General features: G+C 46.0%; 1 protein-coding gene across 4 annotated transcripts in view; it reads left to right on the top strand.

Annotated features, from left to right (window-relative positions):
• The window catches only part of SHISA6 (shisa family member 6), a 193,686-nt gene that overhangs the window by 135,026 nt on the left and 34,971 nt on the right, over positions 1-23,689 (top strand). The gene's annotated exons all lie outside the window — the stretch shown is intronic.

The raw sequence follows: 23,689 nt of genomic DNA, 5'->3' as shown, positions 1-23,689 counted from the left end.
CAGAAACCAAATTTCAGAGAAACAGCACATCCTGTGAAGTGCAAATCATGGCCTTGTGGCTGCTCTTCCCAAAGCCGCACATACCAGATCTCTGTGCATTTTGTTGTGATCAAGAATGTCTGGACCTCAGCTCCATGTTTTGCTTTCTGTCTCGCTGGTGCATCTGTTGGTCTCTGTCAAATTCAAATGCATCTTTTCACTCACAAATGAGAAACTGCTGTCTTGAGCCTTAAAGAAATCATGATTACTTGGAACCTGTTGGGTACCAGTATGGAAGTGGACCAACCAAGCCTTTCTGAAGTCAGCATTAAACTTACAAATACTTCCTATGAACAGCAGGAGGTGTCACAGTACCTGGAGAGGGAGGGAAGGATCCTGACCTGTTTCCCTCATCTGGATGTAGACAAGAGGGCTCAGATCCCTCATCCCAGCCTGCAGCATGGCAGCTCCTTCCAAACAGAGTGAGTTGTCATCAACCTGTTCCTCTTTCCAGGGCTATAGCAAGGTCTCTGCTTGCTGACTTCACTTACTGAGAGTTTATCTTGTGCACAGCAGGGAATAACTTCAAAGAAACCCAACCCACCTCCAGACAGCTCTTCTGCTGCCTTCTACAGAGTAAAATAAATGGCTCAGCACTGAGGTGACTGCTTCAGGGGTGCTTCCTGATCTCAGCTGACTTGTATCTTCCAGCTCATAGAAAACAGGCTGAAATGCATGCCTGAATGCCTGATCTAAAAGCAGATGACTTCAGGCCTTTGAGCAACCAGCTGCATTCTGGTGAAAGGTGGAGTGAACCTATGAGGGCACCAGAGCATCTTGCAACATCTGCACTAGGGACTGCCAGAGGTATTGCCCTTGTGCTAAACCAATTGCATGGAGAAGGAGGTAGTGGCTGTTACAGGATGGATTGAATCTTTCACCTTCATTCTGAATTAGCAGTGAGAATAGGCAGAGAGGGGAAAGGGATAACCTGCAAGAGAAAGCCTCCCAAGGTTGTTTCTTTGGGACACTCTGCAGAAGATGGAAGCCTGTCACTGTGTCCTTTGGGGAAATGGCAGTGAGGCACAGAAGGAGGCAATGGGATTTTTCCCCCACTAAACACATCTGCTTTGACCAGATCAGAATGAACACATCAACAGCCACTGCACAGCTGGGCAATGTCACGCAAATTATCTTACAGACTTCATTCTTTTTTAAGCAGGTGGAACAAAATCTCTGCCATGATGACACTGCATGTGGCATCTCCAGCTGCACGACTTCACCTACTGCTTCCCTTTGGGAGCAATGCTTCTGAGTGCTGAAGGCTTGCTGCTTGAGGCCAGCAGGGTTGTGGTGAGCAGACCATTGCTGTCTGCTGTGGGTGCTGTGCTATGGAACAGATACAAGGCAGGTATTGACCTTCATCCCACTGAGTGGAAAAATGCCACTGCATGGAGTTGTGAGAGCAGTGTCAGGTCAGCATTACATTCTGAATCCTCCGTAAGAGATCATGCCAAGCAGTGTTGAAGGAAAAGTATGGCAGTTAAAAGCATAGGGGAAACAAATTTATTTTACAATGTGGGAGTTCAGTCATTGCTCATTAAACAGAGGTTATGGGGAAAGTACTGATGTCATCTTAGAAATGCTCTCTGTCTGGAGCCTCAGGGACTCAGCCCAGCCTTTCTTATCTCAGAAATCTTTAGTCATGGTTGGAGAAGGGCTTAAGTCTTCTTAGCAGATACTTACACAGAAGAGAGCTTCTCTTCTTTCTCACTTCATGCATTCTCAGGCCTTGGCCCATTTCAATTCCTCATGAAGGATAAGATGACTGAATTTGGTAGCAGGGGATGGCGGGGGAGCTCTGTGAGCAGGGCCCAGAACTGCCCCATGTCAGATCAGAGCTGCTCCAATTGCCCCAGAAGGGACCAGAGCTGATCTATGAACGACGCTGGTTGTGCTCTGGATGAACAGACTGAAGAAAGGGAAAACTGCTGCACAATAGCAGCTGGGACCTCAAGAGATCATCGAGTCCAAACCCCTGCTTTAGCAGGTTTCCTGCAATAGGATGCACAGTTAGGCATCCAGACAGGCCTTGAATATCTCCATAGGAGACTACGCAATCTCCCTAGACAACCTGTACCAGTGATCCATCACCCTTACCTTAACGAAAAGAAATATGCCAAGGTAGTGAATTTTCTAACTCCTTTTGGATTCTAACAGTACAAGAATTTACCTGCAAGTGGATGTTAGTAGTTTTCAGAGAAGCATGCTCTTTCCAGATATAGTTGCTCAAAACAACTAGCAAGTTCAATGTGAGATCTCTCACAAGTACCTGTATTAAAAAGATTTAGTTCCTGCTTACAGAATTGAAAATACAGTTGTAAAAGAGCAGAATAATTAGGGAAAAAAGTGCATTCTTAGAGCTCCCTATCTACTCAAACTGCTTTCCCTACTCTCCCTGGATTTCTGCAGATCAAATCAGAGTGACAGAAGGCCTCTCCATTCCCTGACCAGTTATAGTCATGGTTTCCTTACTGCTGCTACATGAAGTCTGAAAGCATGTTAGAAGAGGTGCCTCTCCCCCCTCATCTCTCCTCTTTGAGGGAATCTGGCTGGGCTTCAGCTGGTTGTGAATTCTTGGTGTCTGAGACTGCAGACAAAGCAACCTTAAGCTCCTCTGAAACAACTCCCCTTTGATGTTTAAAAGGTTTTGAGGAATGTTGACTCGCTGTTTCTGTTCTGTTCTCTTCCCTCGGGAAGGCAATTGACAGGTAGCCATATCTGCTTGCCTCTGAAATCCTCCAGATTCAGTACCATGTGCCAGCTATCTATCACACACATGCCAACAGGCTTTGCTGCTTCCTTGAACACACACCTCACAGATTTACCAAAGCAGATACTGAGTCCGAGGAGGGATTAATCTGCCTATCCCATACATGTGCTGTCAGCTGCCAGGAGAGGTTTTGGGGACGTAAGGGCCAACCTTGTCAACCACTGCACACAGGAATGACATTGGGGGTATTTGTAAAACAAGGACACCACTGCAAGTGCAGATTCCATCCCAGATGCCAATAAACATAAATGTCATGCAGTGACTAGAAAATTAAGTGCAGAGATGGGTATCGTGGAACCCTGAATGCCCTCCCTGGGATGTTTCCCAGGGCTCATGAACCTCCTTGCTGAGTTCTTCTGTCAAACCCCACAGACACACAGCTGCGATTGGAGTACGGTTCTAAATGAAGAGGGTTTCCTGAGCTCTGCAGAACAATTGCATAATGATGAAAGAGCTTTTAAGCCACTGGTTGGGGTTTTTTTTCCCCTCTTTCTCTTTCTGCGGCCATAAAATGAAATGTTTTATTCACATCTATTCTCCCATGGGTACTGTTTCTTTAATAAAAGATGCCACAAATGAAACTCTTAACACCAGGATTGGATTAGAGCATTTTGTCATTAAACTACTTAGAATTGTTTGCAGTCTTTTCCTCTAACTTGGATAAATTAGTTCATCATTAGCTTCCACAGAAAAGTTTCCATCTTCCTTTCTCTGTTTTGATGCCAAAGTGCTTCAAAGAAGCTTTCCTTGTGAGATACTGTATCAGAGAAGAGACATTCTGTTCCCCAAACAGGGCTGTCTCTAATTTCTTAACCAAAGTATGTCAGGGAGAACAGATTCAGAGAAAAAAATATTGCTCTTTCTGTTATTAGGCATGCATAACTCATTTAATATCAATGTCAAAAAAGTATGAATATGTCAAAAGTATTTTATTCTAACAGGGAAAATGCATTTCTCTTTTGATATTTGTGATGTAAAATAACTCTGAGCATTCCCTGGCATTGAAATGTTTGCCTTGCTCAGCAGCAGACATGAGGCAAAGCATGCTTACAGGATTTCCTGCACCGCAGCGAGCACCCAGTTGTGCTCCCATGGCAGGAGGGTTGGTGTAACCTCCTGCTTCCTTAAAGTCACCTCTGAAACCTTGTCAGAGGACTGTGCAATTTAAATAGTCTTTTTCCCTATCATTACATCACCCATGATGTAAGAAAAGGCAACAAAGGACAGCTGTGGGAAGGACCCCCTGGTCATTGCTTGGCTGATCTTCTTAACTGGCTGGAGGCCATTCTCTGGGCTTCAGCACCTTGCAAATACTCAGTGCTGCCCTGATGCTTTCCTCTGCTCTTTCACTTCTTTGGTCTCTGTTCAACAAAACACATCACACAGAGAAGGAATGGTCCTTCTAGGCTAATTCTGATTTCTTACTTGAAGGGCCTCGTTTAGGATTATGTTGTATGATGTGAGGTGCATAAGCTCCCCCTTTAGTCAGTGACAAGAAATTGGCACTTCCAGGAGAACGATGAATCGCATCAGCAAGTTTCTATCAATCTTGGATCAAGCAAAAATCCAAAAAGGACCGCTTAGTTTGGTATATCAGGAACACCACTGCCAAACACAAATAGAAATAGCTGGGAAGGAAAAGGAGTATATTTTAACTGGGAATTTACAGAACTATGGGTAGGAGTAGCACTCTTGAAATATCATTTCCCAGGATAATTTTGCTTTGCAGAGGGATCCTGTTGCTTATTTGAAGCCTTGAAGCTGCCCAAAGGCCTGGTGGGGTTGTTTGGCTTAGGTAGGAAATATGTTCCTTGTGATCACGATGTGATGGGGATGTGTGTCAGCCCTGCACCACGTGGCCGGGAGCACCCTGGGTGTGGAGCAGCTGCTCTGTGTGCTGATGCAGGATGGCTGGTGCTGCTCTGACACTTGGCAGTAGCACCATCTGGGATGAAGGTGACCTTCACTCTCAGCCTACTAAATGTAGTCAGTCTTACTGGGGATAGTCACTCTCAGGAGGAGCGCTGGTGCTTTCAGATGTATCCTGCTTCTGAAATTAACTCTCTTGTTTGATTTGCTGACATATACCTGTGCAGTTTCATTGTCCTCATTTGTGTGGCACTGGGTCACGTTTTTCTTCCCAATCTTAGCTTATTTAATAAAGACTTGGTTTGTATGATCATCCCATCAAGTAGGTGGTAGGTGCCATTGTTGACTCAGGTTTGGACGCTGCAGGGCTGACCATAGAACCATAGAATCATAGAATCACCAAGGTTGGAAAAGACCTTAAAGATCACCCAGTGCAACTGTTGGCTTACCACCATTACTTCCCCACTAAACCATGTCCTTCAGTACATCTGAATGTTTCTTGAACACCTCCAGAGATGGTGACTCCCCCACCTCCCTGAGCAGATGTGCCAGTGCCTGAGTACTTTTTCAGAGACTAAGTTTTTCCTAATGTTCAACCTAAATCTCCCCTGGTATAACTTGAGGCCAATTCCCTTTGGTTACGTGGGAGCAAAGGCCAACCCCCACCTCATCACAACCTTTCAGGCAGATAGAGGGTGATGAGGTCTCTCCTGAGTCTCCTCCATACTGAGCAATTCCAGATCCCTGATGGCATGTAAAGCCCAAGAGATGGGCCACCTTGGCACCCGAGAGGGAACTCTTATAGACTGAGTAGGCTGCTGGGGTTGAAATACAGAGGGAAAGGGATGAGAAGGTGTGTAATCATCCTACCAGCATTCCATCTGGTTAGAAATGGGCACCTGTCCCAGGCCACATTTGTGCTTTGGTCCTCTGCCATGAGCCCTCTCCTGGAGGGAGATGCTGATGGCTTTGGCACAAATGAGGTCTGAGCTGTTCATTAGCCATGATGTGCAATGGGACCGCAGCAGGGGAAACAAGGCAACCTTCAGGATTATCTCTGTGTGAACAGTGGTCCTCTGCTATACGGCCTTAATATCCACTGAGGAAGGAAAACCTGAACATACTGGAGAATTCAGGGCTTTGTTCCCATAAGGAAAACATCCCATGGGTCAGTTGTGCTGTTAAAAACACAACAGGCTGTGAGACATCTGGACGCTTCCTTAATGGATACCAACAACTGTGTGAGCTGAGAAGATACGGCCCACTGCATAGGCCAAATGTTATATTGATTGCAGACATAAATAATAAAAGTCCCTTGAAAATCTGCAATGATAGTGAGCAGAAAATTTTACCTAGTGGTGTAATTTTCAATCAGTAGCCAAACTGTGTGCTGTAGCCCAGTTTCCAGTTATGCTTTTAGCATGTATTTATTAATGTTAATTAGCACAAGTTGTTCAAATGTATCTGCTAAAAGGCAATATCAGCATATCTTATACTGATGCATTTCCCAAGGAAGGCTCAATGAGTACCTGAGAATAGTCATGCTGGTTCAGTAATGAGATCTTTATTATTCTAATAATTATCATGGACGTGAATAATATTTTACTTTCAGACAGAGAAGTTATTCTTAAAGGCTCCTCAAAGGCATCCCAATCCTCTTCATTTCTGCTGTACATCCTATAAAGCTCAGTGACTCAGTTCATGCTGCTTGCTGCATGCTGCCCTTACAGCTCACAGACCTCAGGATCCTGCAGTTGTCCAGCAACCCCTGAAAGGCCTCCACAGGGAAAAGACCTTCTGTTGTTATTCTGTTGTTTGTTGTTGTTTTTAAGAGAGTGGTGATCATTGGGAATCATCATAAAATTGTATATCTGTTTCGGATTCTCCTTGCAGTTTGAGTACATCTGTGGGGTGTTTGCATGTTTGGCACTCTGTGATACATGACGTATTAGGACATAATGTGTACTTTCAATGAGTAACCTCAGTTTATTTCTTTAAAGGAAATATCTTCTTCCTCTTTCTGATATTCTCTGTTCCTGTCCTCAGTCTCCTTTTTCTGGGGAGGAGGACAGAGGGGTACAACGTGTGCACGCATTGCTATGGCATGAGGAACAGAAAGCAAAAAGTATTTGGGAGTGAGAAGGTGGTTCTACATTGACTCTATGGAGTGTGTGACTCTTAAGGGTCACCTAATCCAACTCCCCTGCAGTGAACAAGGACACCCACAGGTGTGGGACAAGCACATCCATCAGGTGCTCAGAGCTCCACACAGTCTGATCTTGAATGTCTCCAGGGATGGCACATCCACCACCTCTCTGGTGGAGGTGTTCCACCATCTTCCTTGGAGGTGTTCAAGACTTCGCTAGACAAATCAATAGAGGGAGGTATTCAACATGCAGTTCCAATGTATACCAAGCCATTCCATTATTACTGACACTGTAGCAGAAAGAAATAGCTCTGGTGAAGACTGAGTGTGTTATTGATTTGTCCAACCAAAGAGCCTTTCTTAGAAATCTTTTCCTGTTGAGTCTCCATGTTTCAGTATCAATCTCACCTTCTAACTTCAGGTTGTCCCTCATCGGACTTCACTGAACAATTTTGTTCCTTGTCTGGCTATTTAATCACTGTTTGGCCAATCCATGCATAATTTAATCTTTCCTATTTAGCTTGTCACTCAGTCATTTTGCAGCTGTTCATAATGCCCTCTGTGTTGGCTGTGACCTTGTGATGCCAACACACCCAGCTCTCCTGTCATTACAGCATGGTTCTTTCACAAGGCCTCTATGCAGATTTGTGTCAAGTTTGCCATCTCTTCTACTCCAAGATCTTCTTACCTGTAATTACCGCATAATTTTTGCTTCATAACAAGGATTTACAAAATGGGTTATTTCTTCCAAAGTTCTTGAAATATTTTTCCAAACTTACTCCTTCTTTCAAGCTGCCCTTGCTTCTATGCATTCTCAGGGGTGAGCAACAGCCACTCATTCAGTTACAGCAATGTAGTTTATAAAAACCTAAGTCATTTGCAGTGAACCTTTTGGACAAAGCCGCCATCAGTCTAGATGTGCCCCTACTGGCCATTCCTCTCTGCTGATAAATGGGAATTGAAGAATCTTACAGAAAAAGATAAGTGGTTATCTAATTAATGATAGCTGATTTTTTCTGGCTAAAATGGAGAAGAAAGATTGTGAAAGTTAAGGAAGTCTTGTTGACTAGGAAGTTACAGGTCCTTAAATGCAGACTTTGACAAATTGGGCTGAGCTCCCTTGGAGGGTCCCCTCTCTTTGAGAAGTTACCTAGGAAGCTACGTTACTGCACTAGGCTTCCAGCAGGGAGAAACCCTCAGAAAATAAGGACATAGAGACATTGTTTGTATTCATAACAGAAACTCCGCAAAACTACTGCCACTATAGCAAGACTGTCCAGTTGTAGAGCACATGAAAGGACTGAGAGCTGACCGGAAAGTGATAGGAACCTCATGTTGACACCATGGAGAGAGAAAAAACACAGTAAGACTTTACTTTGCACTGGTTCACTTAACTAAGTTGGTGAGAATGCAGATGTGTGTAGTGATGATGAATGAGAAGAGCATGCTATTATGGGGACCAACATGGACAAACTCTTGGAGACAATGAGTCCCCATCCAGAGGTAATGGTTCCTCCTGCTTCAGCCTTCCCATGCTTTGCTCCATTGTGATGTTTTTGCTCCCAGGGACTGATCCCCAGACACCAGAGTACCTCCTGTCCCTGCCCATCATGCTTTATGGAAGCATCCATGCACTTCCCCAACAAACACCAGCCACTGAGGCAGCTCCAAAGCTGGTAAGCATGTCAGCCAGCCCATTCAGCAAGGCCCCAGCTACACCCGGAGCTGAAAGGACTGAAACAGTTCCACAGTAAATGCAAACATCTAATGGAAAGTAATTACCATCTGCTGCTTTCCAAGGCAATACATCGAAATTACCAATTGGGAAATAATTACAGCCCACAAGTCCCCATCACAAGGGCCTCAGCTTCCCTCTCCAATCTGCATAACTTCCCAATTTGTCACTAACTGCAGCCCTGCAGCAGGTGCTGATAAATCTCTCACCTTTCTTCAGATGCTGAAATGCACCAAAGATCAAGAAAACATTTGTTGGAAGAGTTAATAGGGAGATTCATTCTGGAGGGCTTCTCTTGTATCAGCCAGAGGCATTTCACCAGCATTTGTTGCTGCTTACTGCTTCAGTGAGCGTTTGAAGCTGTGGGAGAAGACAAGACATTGCATTGCCAAGCTCCTGTACTCTGTTTCTAGGAATTTTAGCACCTACTTCAAAATCTAAACCAAAGAAGGGAAGCCAGCTGGCTGCACCCCATAGATCGCAGTTCCACATCCTCTGTGCAAAAGACCCGTTCACATCTGCCCATAGGATGTCCCAAGCTGAAAAGCCTGCATTTAATTTATGTGAATATTGATTAAAAAACAGGCTTTTTTGCTTTGTCTTTGCCTTACCTTTCTTTCAGCCTGGCAGCAAATGGTGCCAGCTGTGCTCCCTCCTTACCAGCACTGCTGTGAGCATCAGGGCATTCAGCTCTGCAGAATCACCCCCATCCACAGCATCTCTCAAGGGGTGTTCAGCTCATCCCACAGCAGTACAACAGAGCTGATTTCATTGTGTTGAAGCCTCTCTAATAGCTGGCTGTATATCAAAAGGGAGGTGGAGAGAGAGCAGCTTCTGATCTGTGCACTGATAATGGAACGATTAGCGAGGCCTTACTCAGATTTGTGCTCTGTTCCCGAGCTGAGGACTTCATTAGCCCATAGTTAAGGCTGTAAATATCTGGCAGTTGCCTGTATCTTGAGGCTTTTAACCCTCCTGAGAGCACTGTGCTTTTCTTGTACATGTCCCCATGTTAACAAGCCCAGACTGCCAGGAAAAGTCCTTCTCAAGGAACAGCTGAAGAAATGAGGACCTTTGCACTGCAAATTTCTTTCCTCTTTGGTATGCAAGTTACACTGCTGAGGTCTTTAAAGTGTTTCTTTTTAGACTTATAGTTTGGACAGAGTTGTCCTCAATAAAACTGTGGAAGAGTATCTTTAAATGGCGGCTGAAGAGGGAAGGCCTTAAAGGCCTAAGGAATGGAAATGCACTCCAGTTTAATTGCCAGCATCAAGTCCAGTCTCAGAGCGAGGCTATTCCAGCTACATGAAGTTCCCAGATGCCGGAATTGCCACAGTGTGTTGCCTTTTGCTAGAAGCTGAGCTTTCAGCTTTCCTCCATAACCTCCGGTGTGTGGGAGATCTAAGGCTGAGCTATGGTTTGTGTTCTCACGCCCTTCTGTGTGTTGCTTTCAATTTGTAGATCCTGGGAGGTGGTAACGACCTGAAGCAATATTAGTGTTCAAACGAATGCTAGAAACTGGAGGGAAGGACTGGGCACACAACCCTCCTTTGTGATAGCCCTTAAAGGCTAAATATGTGCTGAGCTGGAAGAAGACAAAGACTGCAATTTTTCAGCCATGATCAGGAGAACTTGAAGGCCAAAAAGCAGAGGAAGAGGACAGATGCTGGTAAAGAAACAGCTCTGAGGAATAGATAAGCTGTATCAATTAATATGCAAAAGAAATCAGGACAAATGCAGATGAGGTCCCTGTATAGAGAGAAGAAGCATCCCATCCTATAAACGGGGACAGCAGAAGTGGCAATGGTTAGAGTCCAAGCAAAACAGACTAGTGTAAGGAAAATGAAATAGGAAAGCAGGAAGGAGATTGTTCTCAGAAAGGAGACAAGGGAAGAGGACTTCAAACACACAAAGAATAATAGCAAGATCTGGGTGGTTGAAGAGAAAAACTAAAAAGAAAAGCTGATTGTGGGACTTTGACCAGAAGGAATTAGGACAGAGGGCATATGATGTAGACATGATGATGAGTTCTGTGGGATTTATAGGATCTCCAGATACATGGGGCTGGAGGGTGAGGAGGGGAAGACAAAATGCTTAGTAAAAGGCAGCTTCAATAAGAGAAAGGTTCTGGAGTGTTTGTTCTCAGTGTGGGCTCCACCTGAGAAGAAAGTTGGTGTGACTGAAAGTAGATGAGAGGGAGAAAGCTGGGAAAGGCTCATACATTCTCCATAAGTAGCAGGAGCACACAGGAGAAGGAAATCTGAGTAACCAAAGACACCAGGAATCTCAGCAAATAAAGCATGGTGGTAAAATGGGGTGGTTTTAATTTCATAGATAATAATTTACAGAACCAGAACATCTCACAGAGGTAAAGGGCTGGTGTCTAACACAAGGCAACCAACATGTTTCTTTACCAAACAAGCGACAGTGCCTACACTTGTGGTTGTGAGGCTTCACAGATGGGTGGCTGAACAATATAACCGTGGACGAAATAATCACAAAAGGTTTCAGCTGAAATTAAATCACAGCAAAAAGGATGGACCTGGGGGTAAAGCTGTTCCTTTCAAAGGGAAGTGCTGAGCAAGGCCTTAAAAGCTCGAGGACTCAGTTTGGAAGCAGCAAATCAAACTGTAGGTGTAAAACAATTAGGAGACTGTACCCAGTAGAGTTTGTAGGGAACGGGGATCTGCAATAAACTGGATTTTAAAAGGGCAGATGAGGAGTAAGCAGAAGCCACAAGCAGCGCAACTGCAGAAGTGTGGATGCTTATAGATATGTGCTCTGTTCCCTGTGTTCCATCTACAGAAGAAGGGCATAAAACAGCTGATTCAACAGACACCCACACCCCAACCTTGAAACTTGAAATGTATTCTCCAGTGCTGCTTTTCCCCACTGGGCAAAGCTATGCACTGACTGCAAATCGCCTGCAGAGCATGGCAAAGCAGCATGCACAGGCTGGCAAGAAGGCAGCTGCCAAATGGAATATATAATAGCTGATAGATGCTTCCCTTTCCTTAGGTGGAGATGCTAATTTGAATATTGCTCATCTACTCCACTCTTTTTTTTTCCTCTTTTTTTTTTTTTTTTTTTCCCCAAAGATTTCAGGGTCTTAATGATCACGTAGATGCTTCTGCTTTGAGGTAGGGATGAAATTGGCTGTTGGGTTTGAACTTAGGAAACTAAGTTTAGGGGGGAAAAAAAAGGATTTCTCAGCAAAATAGAACATTTTAGAGGTCCAGATGCATAGTGATGAAGGCTGAACTGTCAGGTGTCAAAGTGAGCTACATATTAGGCCAGAGAAAAACGCCCTTTGGTTGTGTGAATGAAATGAGGATGAGGAAGCAATAAGTGAGGCCATGGTGAAATGAAGGGGAGACCAGATTAAAGCCATCCTTGGTATGGCTCCAAAACAAAAAGAGGACTTGCCTTCCATTTTAAATGATGTAGATATTGACAAGGGTATCAGAGGCAGGATGGAGAGAGAGAACATGACTACAGAGCTATAGCAGTGCGACCAAGCCATGGTAACACTACAGCAGTCAATGCACACCTCCAAGAGGCACTAGAGGTTTCTCCATAGGTTCTGAAACAAACAGCAGCACAGAAGGCTTCAGGATTTGTTAATCCTCCACATTAGGCTGAATGCTCTGAGCAGCCTCTGCCACCCAGAACCCCTCTGGGCTGTGCCTCACCAGCTGTCCTCTGGGGGCTTTGGTCCCCCTCCCCACTGGGAGCCCCACAGCTGAAGCCTGACCCCTCTGCTGTAGACAAAGCCGGTGCCATTGGCCATAGACAAAAGGTCACAATGCAAAAGGATGAAGAACCTGAGATGGAGCCTGAAAAATGCAAGATTTGAAACAGATTTTAAGGGCCAAAGTAATTAAAGGCATAGATGTAAGTGGGAAGCAGGCTAGCATGAAACATGGTTTTATCGGAAGGAGATTGCAGCAGACTAATCCAATATCTGTCCCTGATAAAGTAATGGAGTTTTCAGACAAAGGAAACATATTAGATACCATCTTTGTGGACTCTAAGAAGGCATTTGATATGGTGTCACGTGAGGAGCTGATTAGTGATGCTGAAGATAATGAGGATTACAGAAGAAATATATGAGAAGGGAGGAGCTGCACAGGCAAGACAGCAAGAGGTTGTTTTGAAAGGGAGGAGTGAGGCTGGAAGGAGGTTACAGAGCTCCTCAAGGGCTAGGTGGAAGGCCAATCCTATTTCATATTTTCATTGAAGAGCTCAATGCAAATATGCAAAGTGCTAATTGCAAATGGCTGGGGAGTTCTGTCGGCACAGCCACCATCTGGACACTGTGGTAAGAGCCATAGAACCTTGAGGATGAGAGAAATCAAAACTAGAAGAAACATTAAAAAAAAATATGTAATTGGAACAGAACCTGGTTGTGGCTGTGTCTAAGGTGAGAATAAGCTTCCCCGGCCATTGAAGATGTGATGTGTCCTTCGCATTCAGGAGAATCATTTCGGCGCTGGGTCCTGGATGTTAACTGTGAGTGTGAGTGTGAATGCAGCTTCATCCTGAGTACGTTTTGCAGAGCCACTATGGCACATATCTCCCTCTTTGTGCTGTTTTCTGTATGGAAGCAAAGTCCATGATCTAGAAGGATGCCTACAGCAAACCCACGGCTGCTGTGTTTGGAGGCAGTTCTGCAGGGCTCCTTTGTAGATTCCATAGAATGAATCTGGAATCCAGGTTCATTTCACCCAACTTTCAAGTGTTGTGATTCTGAAAGAGCCTCTCATTGGAAAAAGGTCAGTTCCCTTATCCCTCATTACTCATTATCTTTTCATATCTATTTAACATCAGCCGCTTGAAAAGCCATTATTCCAGAATGTTTATTGGTGAAATCGATGAAGTGCTCTTCTCCCCCCGTGCTGTGACCTCTGTGATGGTCACGAATAAAACTAATGACAATAAATTATAGAGGTGTTGCTGGCTATTGCCAGAGGAGTGATAAAATGTGATGGCAGTTAATAGAGCACGTTTAAGAGACACATGGCAACTGTTGTCTACCCAGAGACACCCACATGCATTAGTAAATAGAGGGAAGTGGCATTCTCATTCTCAGGGCTACATCACTCAGAACCTCTCAGCAGCTCTTAGCTCTAACCTCTCTGGTGCTTCATCTCATAGGGTGTCTGCTGCACAATTCCATGCTGCTTCTCACCCCAAAGCCTCCTAATGACACCTCTACACATGGAGCTGCCAATTACACCCTGCTGCATCCAGTCTGTATCCCACTCAGCCTGGGATGTGCAGTGTTTGTGGAGGAGCCAGGCAGCCAGTGGGGTTTACTCAAGTAATAAATGATCACCGTCCAGGATCTGTCACATGCTCCTGCAAGACCTTAAATAATGTTTTACAGCTGCAAAGGTGCAACAGGCCATTCCTAAAAGACCCGATGGTAGACATCTCTGCTTGAGGATTTGCCTGCCACAAAGGGCCCGGGACTTCTGTGTCACATAACCTCTGTGCATGGCAGCAGTGAGTGTGACTGCTTTTAAGGAAACTGTGCTGATCCCCAGATGTTTTGGTCTGGGTGAGTGAAGTCAGCCTGAGGGCAGGTTATTTTTGAGGAGCCATGTTAGGGCCAAACAGAGAAAAGCTGTGTGCTTTGATAGGAGTGTGTGTTAGCTGGGAGGGTGGCTGGGAGGTTTGCTCCAGCCCCATAAGATTGCCTAGTGAAACTCTGTCCAGTGTATGAACTTCCAAATAGATCCTTCCCATTCTCCTGGGATTGTCTGGGAATATAAAGGGAAGGAGGCAGCGGCCAAAAGCAGCTACTTACAGAGGGATGAGCATTGATCAAATACAAGACAGGCTTCTCTCAGCAGATGATGCACAACAAATGGGCTGCATTTGTAGCTCAGAACCTAAATAGCAAATCTCTGCATCCAGGTTGTGCAGGCAGGAGATGTCCCACAGGAGTGGTGTCAGTATGGCACCCTGCTTGTGCATCTCATACCCAGATCATGAAAAAGCTCTGAGCTCCTCAGGCTCTAATGTCACTGTCCACATTAACAAATGTGGTGGAGCAGAGCCTCTGGTTATTGCATGGGAATCCCATGTTGTCCAGATGTAGGCTTCAGCTGTGTGGAAGTTTTGGGGGGGTGATCTGCTTTGTGCTGCACGAATGATGAACCCAAATGTGCTCCTCCCTCAAGATCCCATCTGACAACAGAAGATCCTTGTACAATCAGCTCACTCTTCCACTGCAGCAGTGAAGGAGCACACATGGTCTTTTTGGTGCTGATGACTCTTGTCCTGAGGCTAACCATGACCTGAACTTCCCTATCTCACTGCCACACTCTGTGGTCTTTCTGGGTCTATCTGGCTTGAGATATTCCCCCCAGAGAAAGGGATACTCCTGTCACTGGCACCCCATCTGAGTGCAATGAGAAGACATTTTTGGATGCTCTTGAGAAAAATGAGAAATAGCAGCTTTTTACCAGCTCCTGTCTTTTTGGTTTTCTGCAATGAGTTCCATCAGCAGTAGAAGCAAGAAGCGCGTCCCTGCCATGGTCAAAGTGAGAGAAACAAAACTCCTGCTGACAAATTACTGCTTCAGAGTTTGGTTTGTCATAGCATGTACAAACCTCCCATCTGAAGAGACGAGATAATCAGGGGCTGTGTGTCTTTAGAGCCTGCCAGGGGGTTTGAGTAGCTCTGAGTGTGCTCAGCAAGGACAACAGAGCCTCCCTTCAAGGGAGGACAGTATTGTTGGTATAGCTGGGGAATGTGAGGACTTCAGCATAGTGGTCAAGAAATGCTGTGTAGTACCTGGCTGGAAACTAAGCTTTGCTGTGCAAAGCAGAGCCTGCAGACCCCTCAGTGTCATGCTTGCTCTGTGGGTCTGACAGTAACTGCAGATAAGGAAGATCTGGCCACATCCTACTCCTAAACAGGAACAGGAGAAGAGAGAAGGGTAAATAAAGCACAGCAGCACTCATCTCCTGTTCCAAACAGCAGCAGCCCAGAGGCTGTGATTGCTAATTAAACAATATCTCCCATGCAATGCAGGCAGTGAGGGTGACATTTACTTCTCATAGGCTATAAATATCCAGCTATAAGCAAACATTTCTAATCAGTGATTATGTCTGAGATTATTTTCCCTGACTTTATAAGTGATTGTTTGTTTATGCACAGTTAATGGGCAAGATCATTCTGGAGGTGCTGGCCAAGGATTCGGGCCTTGTGTCTGTGTTGGCACAATGCTGAGCTGGGACACCAGGCTTAGGAGGACACTTCAGACCCCCCAGCATGAGTTGCACACCTTGTTTTCAAGATCTGTTGGACAAAGAGTAGTGCAGCAATAATTCCATCCCAGGGATCAGATGTGCTATGTGGGGAGGGTGCTGTGCACCCTCCTTGATTCAGAGGTTGCCTCCCCAGCCAGGCTTGAATGCCTGGAAGCTCAACATTGCTGAGAAGTGAGCGGTGCATGGGGACATTGCCCTTCCATCTCACTGGGTGCAGCCCACTGATCAGACAGGGTGAAAGCAGACACAGGGTGCTTCAGAGTATTCAAACTTGAGATAACTGTAGGTTAGAAGAGACCTTTGCTTGGTCCATGTGCAACCCACTCAGAATCTGCTCTTACAGGCTGCTGCGTAGATATGGAGTGTGGAGCTGGTAGGGGCAGTGAATGTGTTCAGATCAGCCCTTTGCTGTTGCCACAGCCGTCTGGGGAGGGAGAGACATTTTCACTGCACCAGTCTTTTCCACTCCAGTGAACACTCCCAACTCCCTGCACCACCTACTGCCTTTAGCAGCTGCACAGTGGCACAGGGCAGGGTGATCCAGAGGGTCTGCCTGGGTAAACTCCTGCATAGTGACAAGCAACACCAACAGCCCTGCAAGGGATGCAGGGAGATATGGAGATATTCACGCTGTAATTATTTGTGACAGCTCCCTTCTTACTTAAGGGAATGGAACACACCAGCGTGTGGGGACCATGTGGAAGCAAATACAGCAAAACAAGCTCAGAGAGTTGGGACCAAAGGGAGCTAGGGGAACTCCTGTGCCAGCAGCATTTTTCCTGGCTGATTTGTCTATATTTTATTTAGCATGCTTTTTTCCTAAAAAAAAAAAAAAAAGAAGAAGAAGCTGGAAGGACAGAGCTCTGTTCAGAGACAGGACAATATAACTGCAGGGCTGATCCTTACTAGTATGTGTCTCAAACTCTCCCTGCTGCAGCCTTGATCATAGAATCACAGAACCTGGTGTTGACCCCCACCAGCTGAGGCTGCCCAGGGCCCATCCATGGCCTTGAGCACTTCCAGGGATGGAGCACTCACAGCTCTTTGGGCATCAGTGCCAGGGCCTCACTGCTCTCCAAGTAATGAATTCCCTCCTCACATCTAACAAAAATCTCCCTTCTTTTAGTTTAAAACCATTCCGTGTCTCTCCTGTTTATAAGCTCCCTTTAAGTGCTGGAAGGATGCTGTCTGAGCAAAGCACCTGCTGGACTCAGTTTCTGGGATGTTCATGTGTTCCTCACTGAACTGCCAATCTACTATCTCCCCTAATTAGACTGGAGGTCTCATTTTTTCTCAGTCAACCAACATTCCATGATAGGCCACTTAGGATGACATTACACAAGCCAGGCAGAATTACCTGTTAACACCAGTAGCGTACTGGATACTGGAACCAACTGACATCCACCTTCCCAAACTCTTTTGCATGCTGGCTACAGAAACAACTTATATTGTAGCACAGTAACATTACTTACTGCTTTATTTCCAGAACCAGTTTATCCATCACAAGAGTTACATTCCTCGTTCAGTCAGTGATTAGCATTGCTGTTAAAGAGGTAATGAGAAGATAAATTGTGCGAGGCAGCTGACAGCAAGAGCATGAAATTATATCTCAGAGGTCTGTTGTCCTCAGGGAAAGAGGCCCTGGTGGCTAGCACTGATTGCAAAGCTAATTGGGTTGGTAGGACTGCTAGGGTCCTTCTTATCTCGCTAGGTGATCTCCTGAGGTCCCTTCCAAACTCTATGATTCTGTTACAGTCATTCTGTGATTCTACCATGCATCCAAGGCCACAGACATGCAGGGGATGGTGGTGAGAGCAGTGTGTCATGGGTGACAGATAAAGTGTGTGCAGGGTGGGTGGATGCATCAAGGAGAGGAGCCCTGTATATAATGTGTAGGAGGGGTTGTAAGTACTGCAGAAAAGGACATGCATAGACCATGAAGGGTGTCTATGGGACACCCTTGTAATAGTACCCTAATGCTGCAGTAGTAAAAGGAATCTGGTACCAAATCTATAAGGAAAACAGAGGGGAGATGCTGGTCACACCGCTCTGGAAATCCCACAGTTTAGAGCAGGTGAAGATTTTGTTAGGCAATAGCAGCTTGCAATGATGCTGGCTTCCTGATGGAGACCAAGTGATGCCGCTGGGCTCTGCTGTCAGCCTGAGCATTGCACAGCCCTGTCTGTTTTCCCTGCTAATGATTCATCTAGCAAGGGGGATGCACACAGGAGTGGCACAGAGACTTCATGGAGAGACTGCATTAAGAGCTTTGAAATATTGATGCCTCTGTGCTCTGCGTAAACCACCCCTCCTCCACCCCCAGGAGGGGATGTGTGGCTCTGGGGGGTTGTTTGTGAGCAGAAGCCTTCTCAGTACTAGAAATCAGGAGATGCAGCATGCTGGATTGCAGTGCTCAAAGCACAACAAGGGCTTTTAGTTCTGGATAGTCAGGCAGGAGCAGAGCAAATCTGTGGATGACAAACAAGAAATGTCATGGGACTCTGAAGCACGGAGCTTGTCAGGCACCTGCTTCTTCAAGGCTGGGCTGCTGACCAGGGCTTTCCCAGCACTGCTTTGTCACCGTAGTGAAGGATCATGCAGCAGAGCTCTGCTGCGCAGGGCTTCATGTCAGTGGCAATGAGCTCATGTTAGCAATGATGAGGGAAAACAGATGAAATGTGCCCAAAGAGGCTTCTCCATGTGAGCAGCTGCCTTTGACACAGAAAAGGCTGTCGGTGTAGGGATGTGTGTCTGTGCCTTGCTGGTTATGTGAGTTCTAATCCAGTGTGAACAACATGTGGAAAATCCAGCACCACCAGTAAAGTCCCCCTGGGCCTGCTAGGAGTTTGGCTTGGTACAATAAGGTTGCTCTGAGCCCCATGAAATGATGTGCAAAGGTAGATGAGCCACACACAAGGTCTGGCTTTTGACTGTAATGCTGTGCTGAACTGGTCCTTACTGCTTTCATCCCATGCACTGAGTCCAGAGGCAGGTTCGCTCTCCTGGGACACAGCTATCCGTGTCTTGACTCAGCGAGAAGCTTCACCAACCAGTTCTCCAAACCCTCTTCAAACCCCAGTTTGAAAAGACAGGGAGAACAATTTCTGTTTATTAGAAATAGCATGTTATCTCAGGACCCTTTCACAGGACAAACTTCAGACCTTCAGTGGCTTCAAGGCAAACATTTAGTGGGGCTGCAGACTTATGATTCCCTCCAGGAAATGGTGAGACCTTTCTCCTGCATCACAGATGCTGGATCAGGCCCAGGGAACCTGGTGTGACTGCTCAGAATCTGCTGGAATGGGTCTTCATGGCTTTGGGCCACGTTTCAGCAAGAGCAGGCTCTGCTGCAGAGAGGACTTTCTGCTCTCCAGGAAGCCGCCCCTAGAGACCTTCCCTGCACAGCAAAGCTCTTGAGCAAGCACAGCTCCCTGGCATGGTTGCAGCAGGAAGAAAACAAAGTGAGTAGGGAAGTATTCAAGATTCTCTGATAGTTCAGGTCCAGGGCCTCCCTGATGCTTCATCCCTGACCCCAAGGGCAGGCAGTGTTTCAGTCTCCATTGGAGACACAGCTGATGGTACTGGACAGTGGCTGTAGCTGGAAGACCACAGGGTGCACAAGGAAGTTTCTCATTCTTGTGCCTGCTTTGAGATGTAGGTGGCTGAGCTGGATGGAGAAGGCATCACATGACAAACATCTAACCCCATAGACAGAGATACAGCACAAGGACTAGGAGCTAGTAAAAAGATGGACTCAGGTGTTGTGGGGAAGGAGAGATCTGGGATTGCAGGGAGAGGGATGCATTCTCACCAGATGATCTGGCTGGCACTTCTGGCAGAGAGCTGGGATGGATGGATTAGGGCACACAAAGCTCACATATTGCAGAGATCACTCAGAGCCCTGTTCACAAGGACAGTAATATTCATCTGCCCGGATCCACAATGTTTTGTGTTTATTTATTATTGTTATTATCTAGAATTATTAGCATTAAAAACATCACCTGACCTGGCTTGATGGTGTGTTCACAGGCTGCATGATGCTCAGAGAGCAGCAGGCTGGACTTGTGCCATTCACAGCAGCCTCAAAGCCAGATGTTGTGGCTGCAGTGCTTTCCCAGGCTGGCTCTGATGAGCTCAGCACCACAGAGTGTTCTCCAAGTACGAGCACCTTCCCTTGCCTTTCCCACAGGCGCTTCTTGAACCTCCACAGCACGCTGAATCCAAATCCTCAGACCTGTTTCCTGAAAGAATACAGACCTCTGCTTCCAAATCCCATCTCAAAAGCAGCTATTAATCCTTCCATCAGCAAAAATGCCATGGTGTTGTTAGCTCTTTTAATCAGGGATCCCGGCCCAAACCCACAGTCTCTCCATCACCTGGTGAGTGCCCAGGGTTGCCTGTATTAGCCCACCTTTGCTTCCCCTTCCAGGGTACACCACCTCTCACTCCACCCTGCAGCCCAGCTCTGCACGGTGGATCCCCTGTGGGGTCTACATGGGGAGTTATGGTTTTGCCCCTGAGAATTTCTGCAACTCTGCACCATGTTCTCCCCTGCTTCTGTGTTGTGTGATGGTGGGGAGATGATGGAGATGACAAGTCCTGGCAACTATTGGCATGGGCCAGATCCCATCTCATCCCCTCCTGTACTGCACAGCCTGATGTCTGCCTTTAATGCTCTTCTTCCTGTTGCCTGCAGTTCATGTTTTGCTGTCTGTGTGGCTTCTGGAGAAAGAAATATTTCTGCAGTGTGAGAGAGATGAGAGCAGGGAGAGAAGAGATTATCCAGACCTTTTTATGCATCCAAGTTGCGTTTCTGCATTAGAAACTCTTGTCCTGAGCAGCATTCTTAGAGAGTGTGACTTGCAAATGCTGCTTGTTGTCCCCATAATGCCCCCAAGAGCCTGCAGAGCTGCTGTCTGCACTCACATCTCAGCAGTTGTGTCCTGGAGCAAATTGTATTTGTGCTTACTACAATCCCACTCATCCATTTTTAGCATTGCCATGAATTGTTCAACGGCTGCACGGTGTTCTACCCCAGCACAGCTGAGTTGGGTGGTGGGTGTTAAAGATTTAAAGCAATGTTTTTTCCAGCGTGCTACAATTCATTGTAAGGTGCCATGTTCACTCAGTGCCCATCGCTGTGCTGATGCGTGTGAGGGGCTGCACAGTGCTGAGCTGCACAGTGCTGGGAGGCAGTGCAATACTGCACCACTATGGCATGGCAGGGAGTGTCTCAGTGAAAGCATGGTGCTTTCATCACCTGCTTTATTACTGCCAGGCCCAGCCTTTGCATTCTGGTCAGGAGCTAATGAATCACGATTCCTTGCTTCACTTGCAGAATGCAAAATATCCAAGGGAGAAGAAATAGGAAAAATCCCAAGGCCAGCACATGGGAAGGTTTCCTCTCAGCCAGCATCCTGCAAGCAGCACAGAGCAGTGCTAGTACTCACCATGTGCATCAGGGGGATGCCACCCCTGAGGCACCCATCTGTGCTGAGCCACTTGGGCTCTTTCCTTCCTCCCTTCTCTCACTTTAAAGGCACCATCACTTTTCTCCTTTTTTTTTTCCTCTCAGCCATTGAGTTTCAGAGCCTCATGCTGTGGCTGGTTCAGGTTCTTCTCATTTCCAGCCCAAATGCATTCACAGCCAGATCTGATCCACTTGATCTTGTATTGGCTCCTCCCCTATTGCTTGTCAGGCAACAAGAGACACTCATTAGCATGTAAAGAGATAAATCTATGTATTATCTTTAAATGTATTTACCCAAGCCAAGTTTTGAAGCCAAAAGTTAAATGAGTTTTTTCTTAGAAAGAGATTAATATTATCAACAAGAATCCGAGGCTCTTTCCATTAATTAATAGTAATTAATGATACAAGATATAAAATAGCTAACAAAATAATTAGAGGGATGTATGATCTGACACCATCATCTACAGTGCCCCTCAGTGCAGGACAGGCAGTGGTTGGGGGGCACAGATATGGGGCTGCTCATCCTACAGAGAGCTCAGGGTGACCCACAGCTTGGGAAGGCCTGGACCAGATGTTGGCTCATCCTTAGGGCAGCCCATTCCCTGAAAGGATGCTGATTCTGCATTTCTGCCCTAATATTCCAGGCTTTTTGGATTTAACAGGGGAAAAGAGAGATGTCTGCATGTCTATAGTTTGACTTAGCAACCTTCTTTAGACCTCAAATGAGAAGCATCTGCAGACTATGAAAGGAACCCAGACCAGCACAGGGGAGACAGACCTGGACAGAAACATCATTCCAGTCTGCCCCACATCACTCTGACCTGACGTGCTTTCTCTTACATTCATCCCTTAACTAACAGCATGCTCATTTCTTGGGTGAGTGCTATGGAGAGGCTTGCACAGGATGAAGGCAATGTGGCCATCATGCTTTTGCAACCACAGAGCAGGGCTTTCCCAGTCCTGCCATCCCAGCACCCCTTGCTTGACTTCAACTGTAGTTCCAGCTCTCCTCCCATTTTCTTTGACTTCTTTCTCACACCTTTGCTGCCCACTCTTTACAAGGACAGCCCTCACAACAAGCAGTGTAACTAATTACTTGGCATCCCATGTCTCAGGGTTGTTTTACCCAAAGGCTGCAGGCAGGACTGCTTGCCACATCCAGAAGGATGCAGTCAGGCTGTGCTAATTTATCTGAAATACCTTGGTCCAGCTGAGCCCACATTTCCTCCAGCTACAGCGTAGTCCTTGAGCAGCTTTGGAACTACAGGATTTTGCAGTTCTTTCAGAGAATGGGGTTGGGAAGCTTAAAAAAAAAAACAGTCTTGCTTGGACAAATATCATTTTTTTTAATTGAAATATGACCACACAGGTCATGAAAAGCGTAGAGGATTTCCTGCAAGATCCTCTATACACTAACGTGACACATCTATACACAGGAACAGGAGATGCAGAAGTACATGGGGGAGCGCTGACAGAGGAGAAAGACTATCTTTTTAGTGCACTCACATCCAGTTGATATGACTACAGAACTTGGCCTTGGTGAGCATGGTGCAGATATAAAATAAAGCAGCAATAAAACTGTGTTCCAACAAGCATAGCTGAGCCTCAAATTTGCTAGTGTAAGTATTCCCATGGAAGGCAGTGAGTGAGTAAATTGATAGAAATTGCTATACCTACAGGAGAGAGCTATGTATACTATGCCTGGCCACATTGCTAGGTTTCAGTGTAGGAAATACTGAATAAGTTATCGAGGAAACTCCAGTATTACAACCACACGTGTTAAAGAAACCATAGAATCATAGAATCACAGAATGGTTTAGGTTGGAAGGGACCTCAGTGATCATGAAGCTCCAAACCCCCTGCCACCAACCTCCACATCGAATACCAGCCCAGGCTGCCCAGGGCCCCATCCAACCTGGCCTTGAACACCTCCATGGGTGGATGGGGCATCCACAGCCTCTCTGGGAAGCTGTTCCAGCACCTCACCACTCCCATAGCAAAGAACTTCCCTTGATATTCAACCTTAATCTTCCCCCCCTCAACTTAAAACCATTTCCCCTTGTCCTGCTGTTATCTGCCCTTTCAAGGAGCTGACTCCACTCCTGAAACCACAAATGAGATCTGAAAACAAACCTGATGGTTGGATTAAAAAGCAGGCTCAGAATAAATAAATGTTGAGTTCTTTTGTTTATCTTTTTGCCTTCAGGGCCTTGGAGGTGCAGTTTGCTGCTGCTGCCTCTGTACTAACAAAGGAGGAGGAGGCGGGGAGCTCCTTTTAATGAAAAGGATAGATGACATTCCTACCTAATGAAATGATTTAAAGGCCTGGGGATCCTTAAGGCCTTGTGATAAAACATTTCTACTAAAATTGGGA

Source organism: Coturnix japonica, chromosome 23 (genome assembly GCF_054131305.1).
Source record: "Coturnix japonica strain WE chromosome 23, WE-NBRP24, whole genome shotgun sequence".
NCBI lineage: Eukaryota > Metazoa > Chordata > Aves > Galliformes > Phasianidae > Coturnix > Coturnix japonica.
Note: the sequence above shows the minus strand (reverse complement) of the source record. Positions and strands in the feature narration are given on the sequence as shown.